The 18,621-nt window shown below is 35.8% G+C and overlaps 1 long non-coding RNA gene and 1 other non-coding gene across 3 annotated transcripts; one reads left to right on the top strand and one right to left on the bottom strand.

Annotated features, from left to right (window-relative positions):
- Positions 1-8,743: 8,743 nt before the first annotated feature.
- LOC141577983 (uncharacterized) lies at positions 8,744-17,097 on the bottom strand. Of its 2 annotated transcripts, none has more exons than XR_012507734.1 (3): positions 16,989-17,097; positions 14,439-14,696; positions 8,744-9,217 (listed from the first exon to the last, which is right to left on the bottom strand). It is a non-coding gene; the product is annotated as an uncharacterized LOC141577983 (long non-coding RNA). The 2 variants fall into 2 exon arrangements; XR_012507746.1 differs by having other exon boundaries at positions 14,439-14,716; positions 16,989-17,095.
- On the top strand, positions 15,055-15,126 carry TRNAV-AAC (transfer RNA valine (anticodon AAC)). Its single transcript has one exon. It is a non-coding gene; the product is annotated as a tRNA-Val (tRNA).
- Positions 17,098-18,621: the final 1,524 nt, after the last annotated feature.

Raw genomic sequence — 18,621 nt, 5'->3', positions numbered from 1 at the left:
CTGCCTTGAGAAAGGCCCTGCACAGGGAGAAGGACCCCAGCATCTTGCTGAGCTGAGGAGACAGGTCAGTTTGGGGAGGCCAAGCAGCTATACTCTTAAGAGCAGAATTCAAGAGAGAGAGAGTGCTAAGCAGAGAAAGAGACCCAGAAATCTGCATAGGAGTCCCTTTGAGTTTTTGTTGAATAGCCACCTGTGTATGCATAAGGTGGAACCTCTTATTGTTGGACATGAAAAATCTTCTGTGGAAAGAAAGACTAATTACTGAGAAGCTGTAAGGTGAACAATTCCCAGAAATCACATTAATGTTTGACCAAAAAATGTTTGAATTCCCTCCATCCAAGTGGAGAAATCTGGTTGAATACTGAACCATTTAGCAGAGATCTGAGAAGGGCCATGCCTTAGAAGTGAGGCTAAATTAACTTGAGAATTAAGATTATTCTTGAAGCTCCCTAAAAAAGTTTAAAAACAAACCTCAATATGATAAAAGCTAACTGCAAGTAACCTCACTGCTTGCCAGAAAAAGTCTAGCGTTCTTTAAAGGAACACAATAAAATTTAGTACTAAATAATTCAAAAAATTCAAAATCGTCTTTATCTAATTAAAAAAAAAAAAACGAGACATACAAGGAGATAGAAAAATGTGACACATAACTAAGTGAAAAAAATAGTAAATTGAAACAAATTCTTAAATAACAGTAATGGAATTAGCAGACATATATGCTAAAATACCTATTATAAATATGCGCTGTGTGTTCATAAATATATAATACAACATACACATAGGAAGTAAGAAAGGAAAGATATGAATAAAGTCTCAAATAAAACTTATAGAGATGAAAAATATGATATTTTAAATAAAATTTATCCTGAAGAAGTGAAAAAAGGAAGAAAGAACAGTGAGGCAAATAGAAAAGCAATAGCAAAATGGTAGATTTATACCCAACTATATAAATAATTACATTAAAATTAAATGGCCCAAACATTTCAAATAAAAATCAGAGATTGTAGGACAGAATAAAAAAGTAAAACCCACCTGATTTTTTAAAATCTGGTGTGTGTATATATATATGCCATGTAGTATTATTTAGCTATAAAAAAGAATGAAATTCTGGTGCATGCTATAATATGGTTGAACCATGAAAACATTATGCTAAGTGAAAAAAGCCAACACAAAAGAACAGAAGTTCTACTTATATGAGGGACCTAAAATAGATAAATTCATAAAGACAAAAGTAGAATAGAAGTTACCAGGGGTGCTGTGTTGACAGGAGTGAGAAGCTATTGTTTTATAGATGCTACAGAATTTGTTTGGATTTGATTTTAAAATTCTGGAAATGGATAGTGATGTGGTTGCAAAACAATATGAATGTAGTTGGTGCCCTGAAATGTACACTTCCAAACAGTAAAAATGGTAAATTCTATGTTGTGTACATTTTACTATATAATATCATAACATAACATTTTTATGTTATTTATATTTCACATTAAAAATGGGGAAAAGGCCCAACTATATTCCACCTATTTATAAGCTCATTTTAAATATAAAGACAGATAATTTTAAATAAAATAGTAATAAAACAATATACTATGAAAACACTAAAGATAGTTGAAATGGTTCTATTTCTATCAGATGAATTTGAATTCAGAACAAGGGAGAAAGAATACTTCATAATTATAATGAGTTCAATTCATTAGGAAGACATAACAATCTTAAATATTCATTCACTTAAAAACAGAGATTCAAAATATATGAAGCAAAAATTGATAAAATGGAAAGGAAAAACAAACAAATCTTTAATTACACAGTCTTACAGAGATATTGTAGATTTGGTTCCAGACCCCACAAGAAAGTAAATATTGCAATAAAACAAGTCACACAGATTTTTTGGTTTCCCAGTGTGTATAAAATTTATCTTTATACTATACTGTAGTCTGTTAAGTGTGCAAAAGCTTTCAAGACTCATCCAGGTTGTAGCATATATCAGTTCTTAATTCGTTTTTACAAGGGTCACTGTATGGATATACAGTTGACCCTTGAACAAAGCAAGGATTAATCTGCATATAATTTATAGTTGACCCTGCTTATCTGTGGTTCCTTCACATCCACAGATTCGACCAACCACAGACCAAGTGGTACTGTAATATTTACTGCTGAAAAATGTCTCCATAGAAGTGGATCCATGCAGTTCAATCTCGTGTTGTTCAAAGGTCAGCTGTACCACATTTTGCTTATCTATTTATAAGTTGATGAACATATGGGTTGTTTCCACTTTTTGGACTAACACTGCTATGATCGTTCATGTACAGGTTTTCACGTAGACATGTGTTTTCATTTGTTTTGAGTGTATACTGAGAATAGAATTGCTGGCTCATAGGATAACTCTGTTTAACTTTCCGAGGAACTGCCAAACTGTTTTCCAAAGTGGCTGTCTGTTGTACGTTCCCCTCAGCAATGCGTGAGTGTTCCACTTTCTCCACATCTTCATTGACTCCTGTTGCTATCTGTCTTTTTGATTAAATGAGAAATGGTGATAAGATTGGTTTAACATATGAAAATCAATCCTATCAGTAGAGTTAAAAAAAAAAACCCATATGATTATCTCAATAGATGCAGCAAAAGAATCTGACAAAATTCAATACCCATTCTTTATTTAAAAAGAAAACAAAACTCTAAACAAACCACAAGTAGAAACTTCCACAATTTGAAGAGGGCATCCCTACAGCTCACGTCCCTATACCTGACATCACTGTTAATGATGGGAGATGCAAAAAGCAAGGGTATCTATTCCTTCCACTTCTATTCAACACTGTAGTGGGAGGCCTAATCAGTAGAATAAAGTGAGAAAAAGAAATAAAAGGCAAGCAGATTGCAAAGGAAGAAGTAAAATTGTATTTACTCACAGAGAACATAATCATGTACATAGAAAAGATTAAGAAATCTCCAAAAACACTACAAGATCTAAGTTTAGGAAAACTACAGGAAACCATGTTAGTATACAAAAATCAATTGTCATATTAGCCACAATTAGAAATTGAAAATTTTAAATACCACTTACAACAGCATCAAAAACATAATATACTTAAGGAAAATTTAAACAAAAAACAAACTAGACTCATACACTGAAAATTACAAAAGACTACTCAGAAAATTAAAGAAGGCCTCCATAATTAAAGAGACATAATATACAGTTTTCCCCAGATTTACCTATTGATTCAATATAATACCAACCAAAACCCCAGAAGATTTTTGTTTAGAAATTAACAAATTGATTATAAATTTTATGTGGTAATGCAAAAAATCTAAAATAGGAAAAACAGTTTTGAAAAGGAAGAATAAAGTAGGGGGAGACATACTACTTGTTTCAAGATTAACTGTAAAGCTACGTTAATCAAGATTATGGTGCCTGTGTAAGAATAGACATAGAGATCAGTGACACAGAATAGAGTCTAAAGATAGACTCATACATAAAAGGATCATTTGATTTTTGACAAAGATATACCAAGGTAATTCAGTAATGAAATAACTGTATTTTCAACAAATGATGATGGAACCATTGTATTTCCAGTTGAAAAAATATGAACTTTGACCTTTATCTTACACCATATTCAAAACTTAACCTCCAAATGGATATAGACCTAAGTGTAAGAGCTAAAATAATAAAACTTATAGGAGAAAATCTTTGTAACCTTCAGTTGGACTAAGATTTTTTTAGATAGGATGCAAAAAGCCTGAACCGAAAGAAAGAATAAATTGGACTTCATCAAGATTAATAACTTTTCCTCTTAGAATGATACTGTTCAGAAAATAAAATTCAAGCCATGGATTTTTATAAAGTATTTGCAAAACATAATCCTGATAAAGGACTTTTATTCAGACAATATAAAGAATGTTATAACTCATAGAACAACTCATGGAAAATGGAGAAAGGATTGGAACAGATACTTCACTAAAGAAGCTAAGGGAACAACAAACATGAAAAAATGCTCAAAATCCAAAATCATTAGTCATTAGGAAAGTGCAAGTTAAAACTGTGATGATATACACTGTAGGTCTATGAGAGGGCTCCAATTTAAAGACTTACAACACATAATGTCAACAAGGGTGTGGAGCAACTGGAAATCTCATACATTGCTGGTAGGAATGAAAATAGCACACCCATTTTGGCAAAGAGCTTGGCAATTTCTTAAAAAGTTAAATATGCACTGACTGTGTAACCTAGCAATTTGACTCCTATGTATTTACCCGAGATAAATGAACACATGTCCACAAAAACATTTGTTAAATGGTCATAGCAGCTTCAAGATAACAAACATTTAGAAACAAGGTAAATGTCCATCAATAAACGATGGATAAGTAAGTTTGGTATATCTATTCAATAGACTACTATTGACAGGTATGTAGAAATGAACAACTGATACATGCTATGACAGTGATGAATTGCAAAAACGTTGTGCCGAGTGAAAGAAGCCACATATAAAATGTATGATTACACTTATATGAAATTCTAGATTTAGTAACCAAAATCAGATTAGTGGTAAGCTAGGGCTGGGGGCAGGAGCAGGTGATTGGAATGGAGCAAAAGGAGACTTTGTAGGGTAACAAAAATGTGCAGTATCTTGATTAGTTACATGGGTATATTCATTTGTCAAAATTCAAGAAAATGTACATTTAAAATAGATCCTTTTATTATATATGTAAACTATACCTCAAGAAAGTTGATTTTAAAAAAATTGTACAGAAGGCAATCATTCTTGGGGTGAGAGAAATAGCTCAGTGGTAGAGCCCATGCTTAGCATGCATGAGTTCTGGCTTCAATCCCCAATACCTCCCCCAAATATAAATACATGAATAAACCTAATTACCTCTGCCTCAAAAAAAAAAAAAAAAAGCAATCATTTTGAAGAATGTGTTTCTCCCCAACAGCTTGGCTTCTTCTTTTCTTTTCTTTTCTTTTTTTTCTTCTCTTTTCTCTTTTCTCTTTTACCTTTCTTCCTTCCTTCCTTTCTTTCTTTTTCTTTCTCTCTTTCTTTCTCTTTTTCTTTCTCTTTCTTTTCTTTCTTTCTTTCTTTTTATTGTCACTGACTTTTTCTACTTTATTTTTATTTTTTAAGTTGAAGTATAGCTGATTAACAATATCGTATTAGTTTCTGATGTACAGCAAAGTGATTCAGTTATATGTACATATACACATGATATGCATATTTACTCTTTTTCAGATTTTTTCCATTATGGTTTATTACAGGATATTGAATATAGTTCCCTGTGCTACACAGTAGGACCTTTACAGTTGTTTATCTATGTTATATATAAGTTTATATCTGCTAATCCCAAAATCCTTAATTTATCACCACCCCACCACCTTTCCCCTTTGGTTACCAGAAGTTCGTTTTCTATGTCTGAGAGTCTGTTTCTGTTTCATAAGTAAGTTCATTTGTATTGTATTTTAGATTCCACATATAAATGATATCATATGGTATTGGTCTTCCTCTTTCTGACTTCACTTAGTAAAATAATCTCTAGGTCCATCCATGTTGCTGCAAATGGCAAAATTTTGCTCTATTTTGTGGCTGAGTAGTATTCCATTGTATATATATCCCACATCTTTTTTTTTTTTAACATTTTTTAATTGAGTTACAGTCATTTTACAATCTTGTGTCAAATTCCAGTGTAGAGCACAATTTTTCAGTTCTACATGAATATACATATATTCATTGTCACATTTTTTTTTCGCTGTGAGCTACCACAAGATTTTGTATATATTTCCCTGTGCTATATAGTATAATCTTGTTATTCTATTCTGCATATGCCTGTCAGTATCTACAAAATTTGAAATCCCAGTCTGTCCCTTCCGACCCCTCTCCCCCTTGGCAACCACAAGTTTGTATTCTATCTTATGAGTCTGTTTCTGTTTGTATTTATGTTCTTTTTTTTTTGTTCTTTTTTTTTTTTTTTTTAGATTACATATATGAGCTATCTCATATGGTATTTTTCTTTCTCTTTCTAGCTTGCTTCACTTAGAATGACATTCTCCAGGGACATCCATGTGGCTGCAGATGACGTTATGTTGTCATTTTTGTGGCTGAATAGTATTCCATTGTATAAATGTATCACATCTTCTTTATCCAGTCATCTGTTGATGGACATTTAGGCTGTTTCCATGTCTTGGCTATTGTAAATAGTGCTGCTATGAACATTGGGGTGTAGGTGTCTTTTTGAAGTAGGGTTCCTTCTGGATAAATGCCCAGGAGCGGGATTCCTGGGTCATATGGTAAGTCTATTCCTAGTCTTTTGAGGAATCTCCATACTGTTTTCCACAGTGGCTGCACCAAACTGCATTCCCAGTAACAGTGTAGGAGGGTTCCCTTTTCTCCACAGCCTCTCCAGCATTTGTCATTTGTGGGCTTTTGAATGATGGCCATTCTAGCTGGTGTGAGGTGATACCTCATTGTAGTTTTGATTTGCATTTCTTTGATAATTAGTGATATTGAGCATTTTTTCATGTGCCTATTGGTCATTTGTATTTCTTCCTTGGAGAATTGCTTGTTTAGGTCTTCTGCCCATTTTTGGATTGGGTTGATTGTTTTTTTCTTATTATGTCGTATGAGCTGCTTATATATTCTGGAGATCAAGCCTTTATTGGTTTCATCGTTTGCAAAAATTTTCTCCCATTCCATAGGTTGTCGTTTGTTTTGTTTATGGTTTCCTTTGCTGTGCAGAAGCTTGTAAGTTCAATTAGGTCCCATCTGTTTATTCTTCCTTCTATTTCTATTGCTTGGGTAGACTGCCCTAGGAGAGCATTTTTGAGATGTATGTCAGATAATGTTTTGCCTATGTTTTCTTCTAGGAGTTTTATTGTATCTTGTCTTGTGTTTAAGTCTTTAATCCATTTTGAGTTTATTTTTGTGTATGGTGTAAGGGAGTGTTCTAGTTTCATTAATTTACATGCTGCTGTCCAGTTTTCCCAACACCATTTGCTGAAGAGACTGTCTTTATTCCATTGTATATTCTTGCCTCCTTTGTCAAAGATTAGTTGACCAAAAATTTGTGGGTTCATTTCTGGGCTCTCTATTCTGTTCCATTGGTCCATATGTCTGTTTTTGTACCAAGACCATGCTGTCTTGATGACTGTAGCTCTGTAGTATTGTCTGAAGTCTGGGAGAGTTATTCCTCCAGCCTCTTTCTTTTTCTTCAGTAATGCTTTGGCAATTCTAGGTCTTTTGTGGTTCCATACAAATTTTATTATGATTTGTTCTAGTTCTGTGAAATATGTCCTGGGTAATTTGATAGGGATTGTATTAAATCTGTAGATTGCTTTGGGCAGTGTGACCATTTAAACAATATTGATTCTTCCAATCCAGGAGCATGAGATATCTTTTCATTTTTTTAAGTCTTCTTTAATTTCCTTCATCAGTGTTTTATAGTTTTCCGTGTATAAGTCTTTCACCTCCTTGGTTAGATGTATTCCTAGGTATTTGGGTGCTATTTTAAAAGGGATTGTTTACTTTCTTTTTCTGTTGATTCATTGTTAGTGTAAAGAAATGCAACTGATTTTTGAACGTTAATCTTGTAACCTGCTACCTTGCTGAATTCTTCGATTAGTTCTAGTAGTCTGGAGCTTTTAGGGTTTTCTATATGTAGTATCATGTCATAGGCATATAGTGACACTTTACCTCTTCTTTTCCAATTTTGGTCCCTTTTATTTCTCTCTCTTGCCTGATTGCTGTAGCTAGGACTTCCAAGACTATGTTGAATAGGAGTGGTGATAGTGGGCAGCCTTGTCTTGTCCCAGATTTTAGTGGAAAGCTTTTGAGTTTTTCACCATTGAGTACTATGCTGGCTGTAGGTATGTCATATATGGCTTTTATTATGTTGAGATATGTTCTCTCTATACCCACTTTGGTGAGTTTTTATCATAAATGGGTGTTGAATTTTATCAAATGCTTTTTCTGCATCTACTGAGATGATCATGTGGTTTTTGTCCTTTCTCTTATTGATACAATGTATTACATTGATTGATTCGTGCATGTTGAACCACTTTTGTGTCCCTGGGATGAACCCTACTTGATCATGATGTGTAATCTTTTTTATGTGCTGTTGGATTCTTTTTGCTAATATTTTCCCACATCTTCTTTATCCATTCATCTGTCAATGGACATTTAGGTTGCTTCCATGTCTTGGCTATTGTAAATAGTGGTGTTATGAACGTTGGGGTGCATGTATCTTTTTGAATTATAGATTTCTCCTGATATATGCCCAGGAGTGGAATTGCTGGATTATATGTAAGTCTATTTTTAGTTTTTTAAGGAATCTCCATAGTAGCTGAACCAAATTTTTCCCACCAACAGCGTAGGAAGTTTTGTTTTTCTCCACATCCTCTCCAGCATTTGTTATTTGTGGACTTTTTAATAATGGCCATTCTTACTGATGTGAGGTGTTACTCATTGTAGTTTTGATTTGCATTTCTCTAATAGTTAGCAGCTATCTCACTCTTTCTACCCTGACTTCTCCTCCCCCACAATCATCCTGTTTCTGCTCTTAAGCCACAGCCTTCTTTCATTTGCCGGCTCTCCAAATATTTGAAGAGGTCTCTATCAATGGTTTCCTTCACCCACCCACCCCCCCCCACCAAAATCTCCTCTTCTCCAGGTTAAATATTGCCAGTTCTTCAGTCATTCACATCTGATGTAGTTTCTACCCTTGATAAAAGTGAAGCTGCAAGAGCTGTATGGCTTGTGCAGGGAGGTAAGATCTGGAAGTGTCATGAAGTTCCCAACAGAGGGAGGGATATTTGCAGGGCTGGGCAACCAAAACAAAAGAAACAAAAACATAAGTGTTTACAGTGGAGAAATGTACAGGGGCCCAAATCCTGCATGGCCACATAAGCCATGGTCAAGATTTTATTTCTTCCTAAGCAGATTTTTAAAGTGGAAGAGATTGTAATCTACCCCAAGACAGTCTCCCAGCATTGGGCCCAGACAATTTTCTTCAATTAGTTTCCCCTGCTGCACACACCAGGGTACTGGTAGCTCCACAGTTCCATCATCCTTGACATAATTTCTCTTTCAAATTTCCTGCACCCTGTGAAGCACAGTGCCTTTTAAACAGCATTTACAATAGTTTTGTCTCCTGTGTTCTCTTCCATGCATCCGCTCTCTTGGCTCAACTATGTGCAGGTTATTTAACTTGGACAGCTTATTCAACTTCTCTGTTTTCTCACCTGTAAAACAATGATAACCATTGTAATAGTTTCACAGTGTTACTGTGGTGATTAAATGTATTAATATATGTGATATGCTTTGAACATTTCCAGTGCATAGTAAGCGATCTTTAAGTATTTTCTGTTACTATTTGCCCAAGGATAAAGAGGAAAATCTTGCAAGCTGCCAGACAGAATGAATTAGTTATCAGTAAAGAGGGGATAGGGAGGGGAAATAGGCTGGCAGTGAAATTCTCCTTTGTAACACTAGAAGGTAGAAGGCAATGGAATGTATTTCACTTGTCAAAATGAAAGAAAGATATTATTACATATATGTAAAATGCATGCCCCACCACATAGTAAGTGCTCTGTATGGCTTTTCTGTTATTATTATTACATAGGGCCACAGTCTGAGACTTGGAATCTATCTTCCTGGGTGATAACTGTCTCCTATCTACATTCCACACACACACACACACACACACACACACACACACACACACACACACATTCCACACATACAGGCATGGACTGCCACTTCTCACCTGACCCAACCTCCTCTCTGTTCTTTCCCATTTACATTTCAATTATTCCAGCCCCAGGAAGCCAGGAGGGGTCTCACATTCCATCTAAATTAATAAAGTATCTCTCCCAATTTTTCCAGGTTTGTGTCAGATATCAACAGATTTAGATTAGGGGGATTTAGAGGGAAAGAAAAAAAAAGAAGAATATACTTGGCCTACTCAAAATCATCAGAAATGTAAGAATCCTAGAAAATACCAAAACCAGAAAAGATTTTGCCTGTTTCATGAGGAAATCTCCCTTGCTTTTATTTAATTTTAAATCTCCTAACTATAAAGGATTTCATGTAATTGGAAAGTTCATTATTTCATGATTTGTATGATTTTTATAGTAGTTATCCTATTCTTTGATGGGATTGGCATTATTTTGTTAAAAACCAGATTGTTTCATTATTGCTAAGTTTGAGATTGTTTATGAAAATTGTAATTTGAAATTTTAAAATTTAAACTTTTTTGAAGAGGAAGAAAGGGTTACAAAGTCATCTAAAGTGTATTTGCCAAGAGTTTTATGTCTGAATTTTTATTCCGAGTCATTTAAAGGGAAAAGTGTTCTTATGTTTCTGATTCATTTATGGTTGAATCATCAAATTGTTGTTTTTCTAGAAGCTATTTGATGTTCCACTAGCTTTTGAATCCTTTAAGACCGTTTAACGTCTTTTCCCCTCATTATAGACTTTTTGCTCTCTTAGTGGGCTTAATCAGTCAAGGATGTGCCTTTATTTAACCAACCTTATCAAATTGAACCATTTCATGAACAGGCTCACTCTTACCTCGGGGTCCTTAACATTGGTGCTTTTCCTTGCATGAGACTCTCTTCCCTAAACATGGTTGTGGTTAGCTTTTGTATTTCATTTGTCTAAAAGTCGCCTTTTCAACAAGACTTACCCTGACCTCTGTGTTTAAAATTACAAAACTAAAATTTAATCTGTGACAACCTACACAAATAATCATGTAAATTAGCACAAAAACAACTTAGTCAAGTAAAACTTAGAATCAAAAAATGTTGGAAGGACCTTGGAGTTTCTCTGGTCCAAATGTCTCTTTTTACAGATGAAGCCTGGAGAAGTTAAGTGGCTTCCCTCAGATTAGACAACCAGTTACATCCAGAAATCCAACAGGCGTCTCACACTGAACATGCCCCCAGATGCACTCTTGTTGTTCCCTGAATCCTTTTCCCAGTTTTGGTTGATGGTAACACCATCCTTTCAGTTACCCAGGCCAAAAACCTTGGAATCATTTTTATCTTCCTTTCCTTTACAGCCCAATATCTAATCTATCAACAAATCATGTTTGCTCCATCTTCAAAATAGATACAGAATCCTCCCCCTCCTACTCCACCACACTTGTCTAAGCCGCCATCATCTCACACCTAGATTTCTGCAATAGTCTAACTGATCTCCCTGCTTCTACTCTTGCTCCCAACAGTCTATTCTCAAGGAGCAGTCAGAGTGACCCCTTTAAACCAAAGTCATTTCATGCCATTTTTGTGCTCTGTTCCAAATCCTGTAGCAGCTCCCCACTGCACTGAAGTAGTACCTCCAGAACCCACCACCATTTGGTCTCCCATATCTTCCCAACCTTATCTTCTATTGCTCTGCCCCTTTCTTGCTGCCCTCTAAATGCAGTGACCACCTCCTAGGCCTTGAACACTCCAGGCACACTCCCACCTTATGGTCTTTCCCTGGCTCTCTCCGCAGCCTGGAATGCTTTTCTTCTGGGTATCTCTAAGGTTAATTCCACCTCTTTTGTTCAGAAGACTTCTTTTCAATGAGTCTGTATCAGTCTTCTTGTTGAAAATTACAAACTGTCCATTTATACCCCAGTGACACCTGATCTCTCCTATCTTGCTCATTTTTTAAAGAACATATCACCTTCTAATATAGTATATCATTTACTTATTCATTATATTTGTCTGTCTCCTCCCTGAAGGGCAAAGATCTTTGTCTGTTTTATCATTGTATCCCCAGTGCCTAGAATAGTGCCTGGCACAAAATAAGCATCCAGTAAATATTTGTTGCAAGAAAGAAAGGGAGGAGAGAGAGAAAGAGGACAGGTCTCCTGTCCCCTAAACAGATGGTCACTGGAGTACCTTATGTTGCCTATAGCACATGGGCACAACTAACTTCACTGGAAAAAATTTTAACAAGTTGAAAACAACGTAGACCTTAGGCAAAAGCAGGAATTAGGTAATACTTATTTCCCTCTTCTTCATCAGGAAAAACTCCAACTCTATATCTCTTATTCCATCCAGAATTTTTCCAATGGAGCTATCAATTTACCTTAAATTATACAAATATTCTCACTACAGTTTTGTTTCAATATGTCACACCTCTGTAGGTTATTTACATCTTAAGAAAGAGAGCAGAAAAGGGTCCATATTTAGCCTGAAGGAATGAGTCTTCATTGGTAAAATTCCAGGCAGTATGGTATGTGAATGGTAGAAGAAGGCTCAGTTGCTCAACGTAAGTATCTGTTTACTCGAGGTAAAATTAGCCCACTCATATGGATTTAACACACTGTTTTTAAAACAGATTTAAACTAAACTGAAAAAAAATTACAGAACAAATTCAAAATGGCAATGACTTATGAGCCCAGATAAGGCAAGGTCAGTGATCTGGTTTAGAAAGATATACTCAGTAAAAGGATTGTGACATTAGTAAAATATGGTTTGGCAGAAACTTCTAATATGATGAAAGGTAAAACCACATAACAGAAAAGTAGATGTGTGTACGAACTAGAAGAAGAATGAATTGAACTAAAGGATGGATGTAAATAAGATGAAAACTAAGATTTCTCTGATAAACAAATAAGAATTAAATCAATTTTCAGGTATTTTAGGTAAAACAATCCCTCTTGCTTTTTTTTAAACCAGCCTATATATTGCAAAACACTGAGAGAGACCAGGTCAAGTTAGGAACATGGACAGATAAGACACAGTAAAGACCAAAGCAGTACAAAAAATAGATTTGGCTTTGAGTGTGACATCAGGGAACAAAATGAATTGATTGATTTAGGTATGAAAATGAAATAGCTTTGGAATGGGTTAGAAATTAGATTAAGTTTAATTCTAAGAATAAATATAATATAATAGGATCATTTTGTGGGATAAATTGTGTATTATATATTTTTGCATACACACAGAAATTTCTGGAAGTGTACACAAAAGAATTTATATATTTACTCCTGAGGAAAAGATATGGAAGTTCAGGTAGGGCATAGAAAAGGGAAACTTTACATTTTCTGTGCTTCTATACTGTTTGAGTGTATTACTTTGAGTATATTATGTAGAAAAAGTTTAACAATTGTAAAGGATAATATTTTTTAAAAGTTTAAGGAAAGATAAAAGTCTTTATACTATTTCAGATCATACTTAATAATTATGAATAGTATTTCCCTTAGTAGTTATGCAACTTTAAATACTGAATTTAAATTTTATCTTTAAACTGAGTACCGTTTATACAAAGTCAAATGGGTAAGTGCTAATAATCCTTTGAATGGAATATAAATTCAACCCCGTTTTCATTTCTTTAATGACTTTAAACCAAGATGATAAAAAAGCACTTGTCTTTTTTGTTTCTGAATTTTAGCAAGTAAATAAAATTAAACCAAGAATACTGTGCAAGCGTTACTCTTGTTAACCATGGCATACAAGTATTTCAATTCTGTTTGCCAGTATTTATGGACCATTTCTAACAGGCTCTCCATCAGGGCCTACTGGATGCAGAACTGTCCTCAGCCCTTGGAGAGTTCACAGTGTAATGAGAGAGGTCACTGAGAGCACACACTTAATCACAATAGGGTGTGATGTGTGCAAAAGAATGTGTGCAAGATACAAAGGGAGCACAGAATAAGGAATGGTTATAATCTGGGCGGGTGGGTCAGGGAAAGTTTCACAGAGGAGAGTTGTGAAGGAAGAATAGGAAATTACTAACTGAACAAAGCTTGAGGAAAGGTAGGGCATTGGAGGCATGAAATATCCTGGTGTGTTCAGAGTACCATGTCCAGTTTGTTACTGCTGGAGCTTAGGGAGGGAGGAGGGGAGAAACAGAGAGAAGATGAGGCTGAAACAGTGGACAAGCTGGAATGTGATGAGTCTTGGATACCAGGCTAGGGAAATTCGTCCATGAGGGCAGGAGTGTGTCTTTCTTGTTCACCACTGACATCTCCAGCACAGTACCTGATGCATGATAAGTAGAGCATCAATAAATGTTTTTTGAATGAATGAATGAGCCCAAGATGAGGAGAAAACTGGAGCATGTAGCACTAGATACAAAGGTCAGGGCAGGAGAGCTTTGCAACCAGGGTTGTGGATGGACACAGAAAAGGCAGGAGTTTCTTATCCCTTAACACAGGCACATTTGTGAGTATGAAAAGCATTTATCTGTTAAACGTAAATATATAAAATATCCCACAATTTTTGTAACCTGTTTTGTGATTCCTTAATTTTTGGCATACCCTGATCCTCAGCAGATGAAAACACGCCCACAGTTACCTAGGTTCCAGCATCAGATGGTACAAGTCTAAAGACAAGCCTGATCTAGAGAATAGAGCTGCACCATTAGTTGGTGGAGAAACCACTGCATTAAAAGGTCCCCCATCCCGCTTCTCTTTTTGCCATTTGGCTCATGACCTAAGCACTGTTGTAAACATGATGAACTCACCTGCTCCTCTTTCATACTGCTTCTTTCAAGAACTTTCATCTAAAGATGCCACTTGGGGAGAATATTTTTACGGGGGTGATCCTGCTCCCCCTTGGCTGAGGCTCTGGTGCTTGACCCTCTCTCGATCTCTGGGAGGCCTTGAGTGGGAATCAAAGACCATTTCCGTGGAGTGCTGAGAGAAGAGTCTGACTGCAGCAAATTGAGGATGAGGAATGATTGTGATCCCAGAGACTGTGGCTCTGAAGCACATTCTTTGTTCTAAGAGCAAAATATGTTCTCTTTAGAGGGAGAAAAAAAGAATCAGAAAAAATTGGTAGCTTGGCTCTCTATGTGGAAAACTTTCCTGTGTTACAACAATAAGAGATCTACTGCATGCCTTTCTTAACTCTCCATCATGCTCACTTCACACTTTTCCTTTGCTTATCTGTTTCTGGAACACCCTCCCCATCCTCTCTGCTTACTTAATGTCCGTTGCTACCGAATACCTATTCCTCTGCTTCTGGGAATATTTCACCACATTTCCTTTGAGAAGCCTCCTCGCCTGGTTTTAGTGAGATTGACTCCACTCTTAGCGCTACAGGTTGGCCCAGATTAGTTTAAAGCAATCACCATAGTAGGAGGGTATAGCTCAGTGGTAGAGTGATGCCTAACATGCACAAGGTCCTGGGTTCAATCCCCAGTACCTCCATTAAATAAATAAATAAATAAATAAACCTTATTACCTCCCCCCCCCAAAAAACCCTTACATCAATCACTATACCCCTTTGCTTAGGCCACCATGATTGGCCTAAGGATTGACAGATAACCTAATCAGAGCCAAGGAGGTACTAGGGTGCATTTACCAGGGATTTGGGGAAAGAGATACTTCCTTGCTTTCTCTCAAGGCCTGCTAGAAAAGATTCTGTCTTCTCCTGGACAGTGTGTTGTGAAGCTAAAGGTCTAGAACTGCTATAGACATTTCGCAGCCAGGAAAGGAAGTGGGTAAAGAATAAAGCCAACACTCTCTCATTCCCTCCACCACACTTGGGTACTTTGATGCTAAGTTATATCATTAGAGAATGGGCATAGTTACTCATCAATATCATTATTGTCAATCAAGCCCATGGCTAAAGGCCACTAGATTTAAATTCTGGAAATGCCATTTGCTAGGTATATGATCTGAGGAAAAGTCCTTAAATTTTCCATGCTTCTGTTTCCTCATCTGTGAAATGGGAATAATAAAAGCATATTATATTAGTTGCAGAGATTTTCACTTCCAGAAAGGCAGTAGACAAAGCTAATAGTGAAGATCCACCACAAACACTGATAAATTCTGGATAAAATACAAAAACCAACAATAAAGAATAAAGTGGCTTTACTCGTTAGTGAGTTAAATGTATATGTTGATGTATCTTTCAGTAATTAGATCTTCTGATAGAAACAAAAGAAAATAAACAAAAAGTATCAAAGTTTAAAAAACATTTTTAATGCTTTTGGTCTAATACATATTTGGAACCTAATAATTAGACATACATATTTCTTGTATTTGCACTATTAGAAACAAATTGATCAAATACTGGCTCACAAAAAATCAAAAATCATTAATAGAACATTGTTATATTTGAAAATTTAAAAATATATTTATTAATAATTTATATTAATTAAGAACTAATAATGGAAATTGGAAAATAATTAGATCTAAATTTCAGTGAAATTGCTCCATATCAAAACTTGTTATATACAACTAAAGCAATACTTACAGTGAAACATAGTCTTAAATGAATGTTAGATAGTGATTTAATCAGAACAGGTTAAAAAAAAAAGACAAATGAACTTATATATAAAACAGAAACAGACTCTCAGACACAGAAAACAAACTTATGGTTACCAAGGGGGAAGAGGGTAGGAAGAGATAAATTGGGAGTTTGAGATTTGCAGATACTGACTGGTATATATAAAATAGGTAAACAAGTTTATACTGTGTAGCACAGGAAACTATATTCGATATCTTATAGTAGCTTACAGTGAAAAAGAATGTGAAAATTAATATATGTATATTCATGTATGACTGAAGCAATGTGCTGTACACCAGAAACTGGCACAACATTGTAAACTGACTATACTTCAATAAAAATAAATAAATAAATCAACCAACCAACCAACCATTGAATAAAGCCAAAAAAAAAAAAAAAGGAAGAAAGAAAGAAAAGCTTCTTTGTTTCATTACTTCTGCAAAGAATTTAGGATGCATCACGAAGACTTTTAAAGAACTTTTTGTTGAAATATAACACAGAGAAAAGTACATAAACCATAAGCAAAAATATCTCCATAGATTTTATGTGGAAAAAGATCAAATGTGAAGAAAATTTATAATGTTAAAATTATAATCCACATCATTTTACACCCCAACAACAGTTAAAAAATATTTATCTTTTCAACATGATACTACCATTGACATTCTATTTCCTAAGAATAGATATAAACCTAGCAAACAAAGATGAGATAGCATACCAAACAGAAAATGTAATCTAGTAAATAAGCAGAGGAAAGAACTAGTAAAAACAGTCATACCTGCTCTATATTCCAGGAAAAACCAGGGAATTATTAGATTATCACCTAGAGTTCTAGTAGAAAACAAGCAGGAAACTGAAGGGAGTTTAATGAAGGGACTATTTACAGAATATGGGCAGGTTTAAGGGAAAGCAACAGGGCGTGATGCAACACTTGAGAATCTGTTACCACCTTGGGCGTCCTGACAGGAGCTGTGGCCTTTGGTAGAAAAACACAGCTAATGCTAGTCTGTGGCTTGACTTGGAGGGAGCCTGAAGACTAAATACTCAACCACACAATTTTCCTGTCATCCTACAACCAGTTGTACTTCATATGGTGAAACTCAACCAGAAGCTGGAGGGCAAGAAAGGGCTCCTGTTGACAGAGCCCACTGAAGGAGGTTGGCCTTCAGAGGCACAGAGCAAGAGAGAGACTGGATTTGGAGGGAAATATCCAACATTCTAGCATTAGCAAGAAATGAAATACAATTGCTAGCCTCTTCAAACTAATGTGTTCAATTGGCTTGATTCTTACTTTCTCATAGTAAAACCAAAATATGTGGAGAACAACTAGTTTATTTCCAAAAATTCCAGTGATAGTAGCTAATGAAGTTCTTAATTTTCCATGTTAAGTCGGATCCTCTGAGAGGCAGATGTGAGCATGGGATTAGACTGCAAGAGATTTACTGGGGGAAAGTCCAAGAGATGAAGGGGGATGGAGCAGGAAAGCCTCAGGGTGCAGTGCAAATCTGATACCTGTGAAAGGAGAGGAGGAAGGAAGGAGGACTAGGTAGGTAAGAGGAGACTCAGACTATAACTCAGTTCTAACAAAGTTTTGGCCAGCCCAATGAGGAGTCTCTGAGCCAAAGCTACCCATTATAGGGCCCCCTGTCCTGAAGGAATGAGCCTGCCTTCCTAACCCTGCCATGTTCAGTCACTCTCTGTGAGCAGTCTGGAGGAAATGTGTCCTCAAAGAATGTGGTGGTGGATCCAGGGGCATGGCAGCTGGAGTTGTCAGTCAACTATGCTCTTTACGGCAGGAGATCTGAGAGGCTTATTTTTCATGGTCACCACACATGTCACTTATCTCTGTGTGAATTTTAATACTAAGAGGAAAAAAAGTGGAAAGTGCTCATTACAATTAGTGCTATAAAGGGAGGAGTCAAAACCTATGTAAATGGAATTATTTGAATAACACACAAAGACCTTTATGCCCTTGAAATACCCTCTATGTTCATAATTTCTGCTATGCTGAAAATCTCTCGCCTTGGGCCAAGGCTTTAAAGACATATATTATAGATTTTCTTGGGAAAAGAATTGATCTTTAGGGCATGCCTATCCATGTCATCTTTTTTTTTCAGAGCATGACCTCTAACCTCTGGCATAACATGTGTCACTGCATGTGGTCATTCATTTACTTTTGCTATCTTTCCCACCAGGCTCCTAGAGGATAAGAATTGTGTCTTATTTGATTTTATAACACATCTGGACCTGGCACGTTGTTAAGTTGTAAAGAGTGATGGTAGAGTAAAATGATTGAATGTGTGAATTAATGAAGGTTAGTCCCTTAAGGGATCCTGAAGAAATGGCTCTAGAGCAGGTAAACTTAGATTAGGGCTACAACGGGTGCCTCATTGTTTGGTAGTAGAAGTTGG

This window comes from Camelus bactrianus, chromosome 1, assembly GCF_048773025.1.
Source record: "Camelus bactrianus isolate YW-2024 breed Bactrian camel chromosome 1, ASM4877302v1, whole genome shotgun sequence".
In the NCBI taxonomy this organism is placed as follows: Eukaryota; Metazoa; Chordata; class Mammalia; order Artiodactyla; family Camelidae; genus Camelus; species Camelus bactrianus.
Note: the sequence above shows the minus strand (reverse complement) of the source record. Positions and strands in the feature narration are given on the sequence as shown.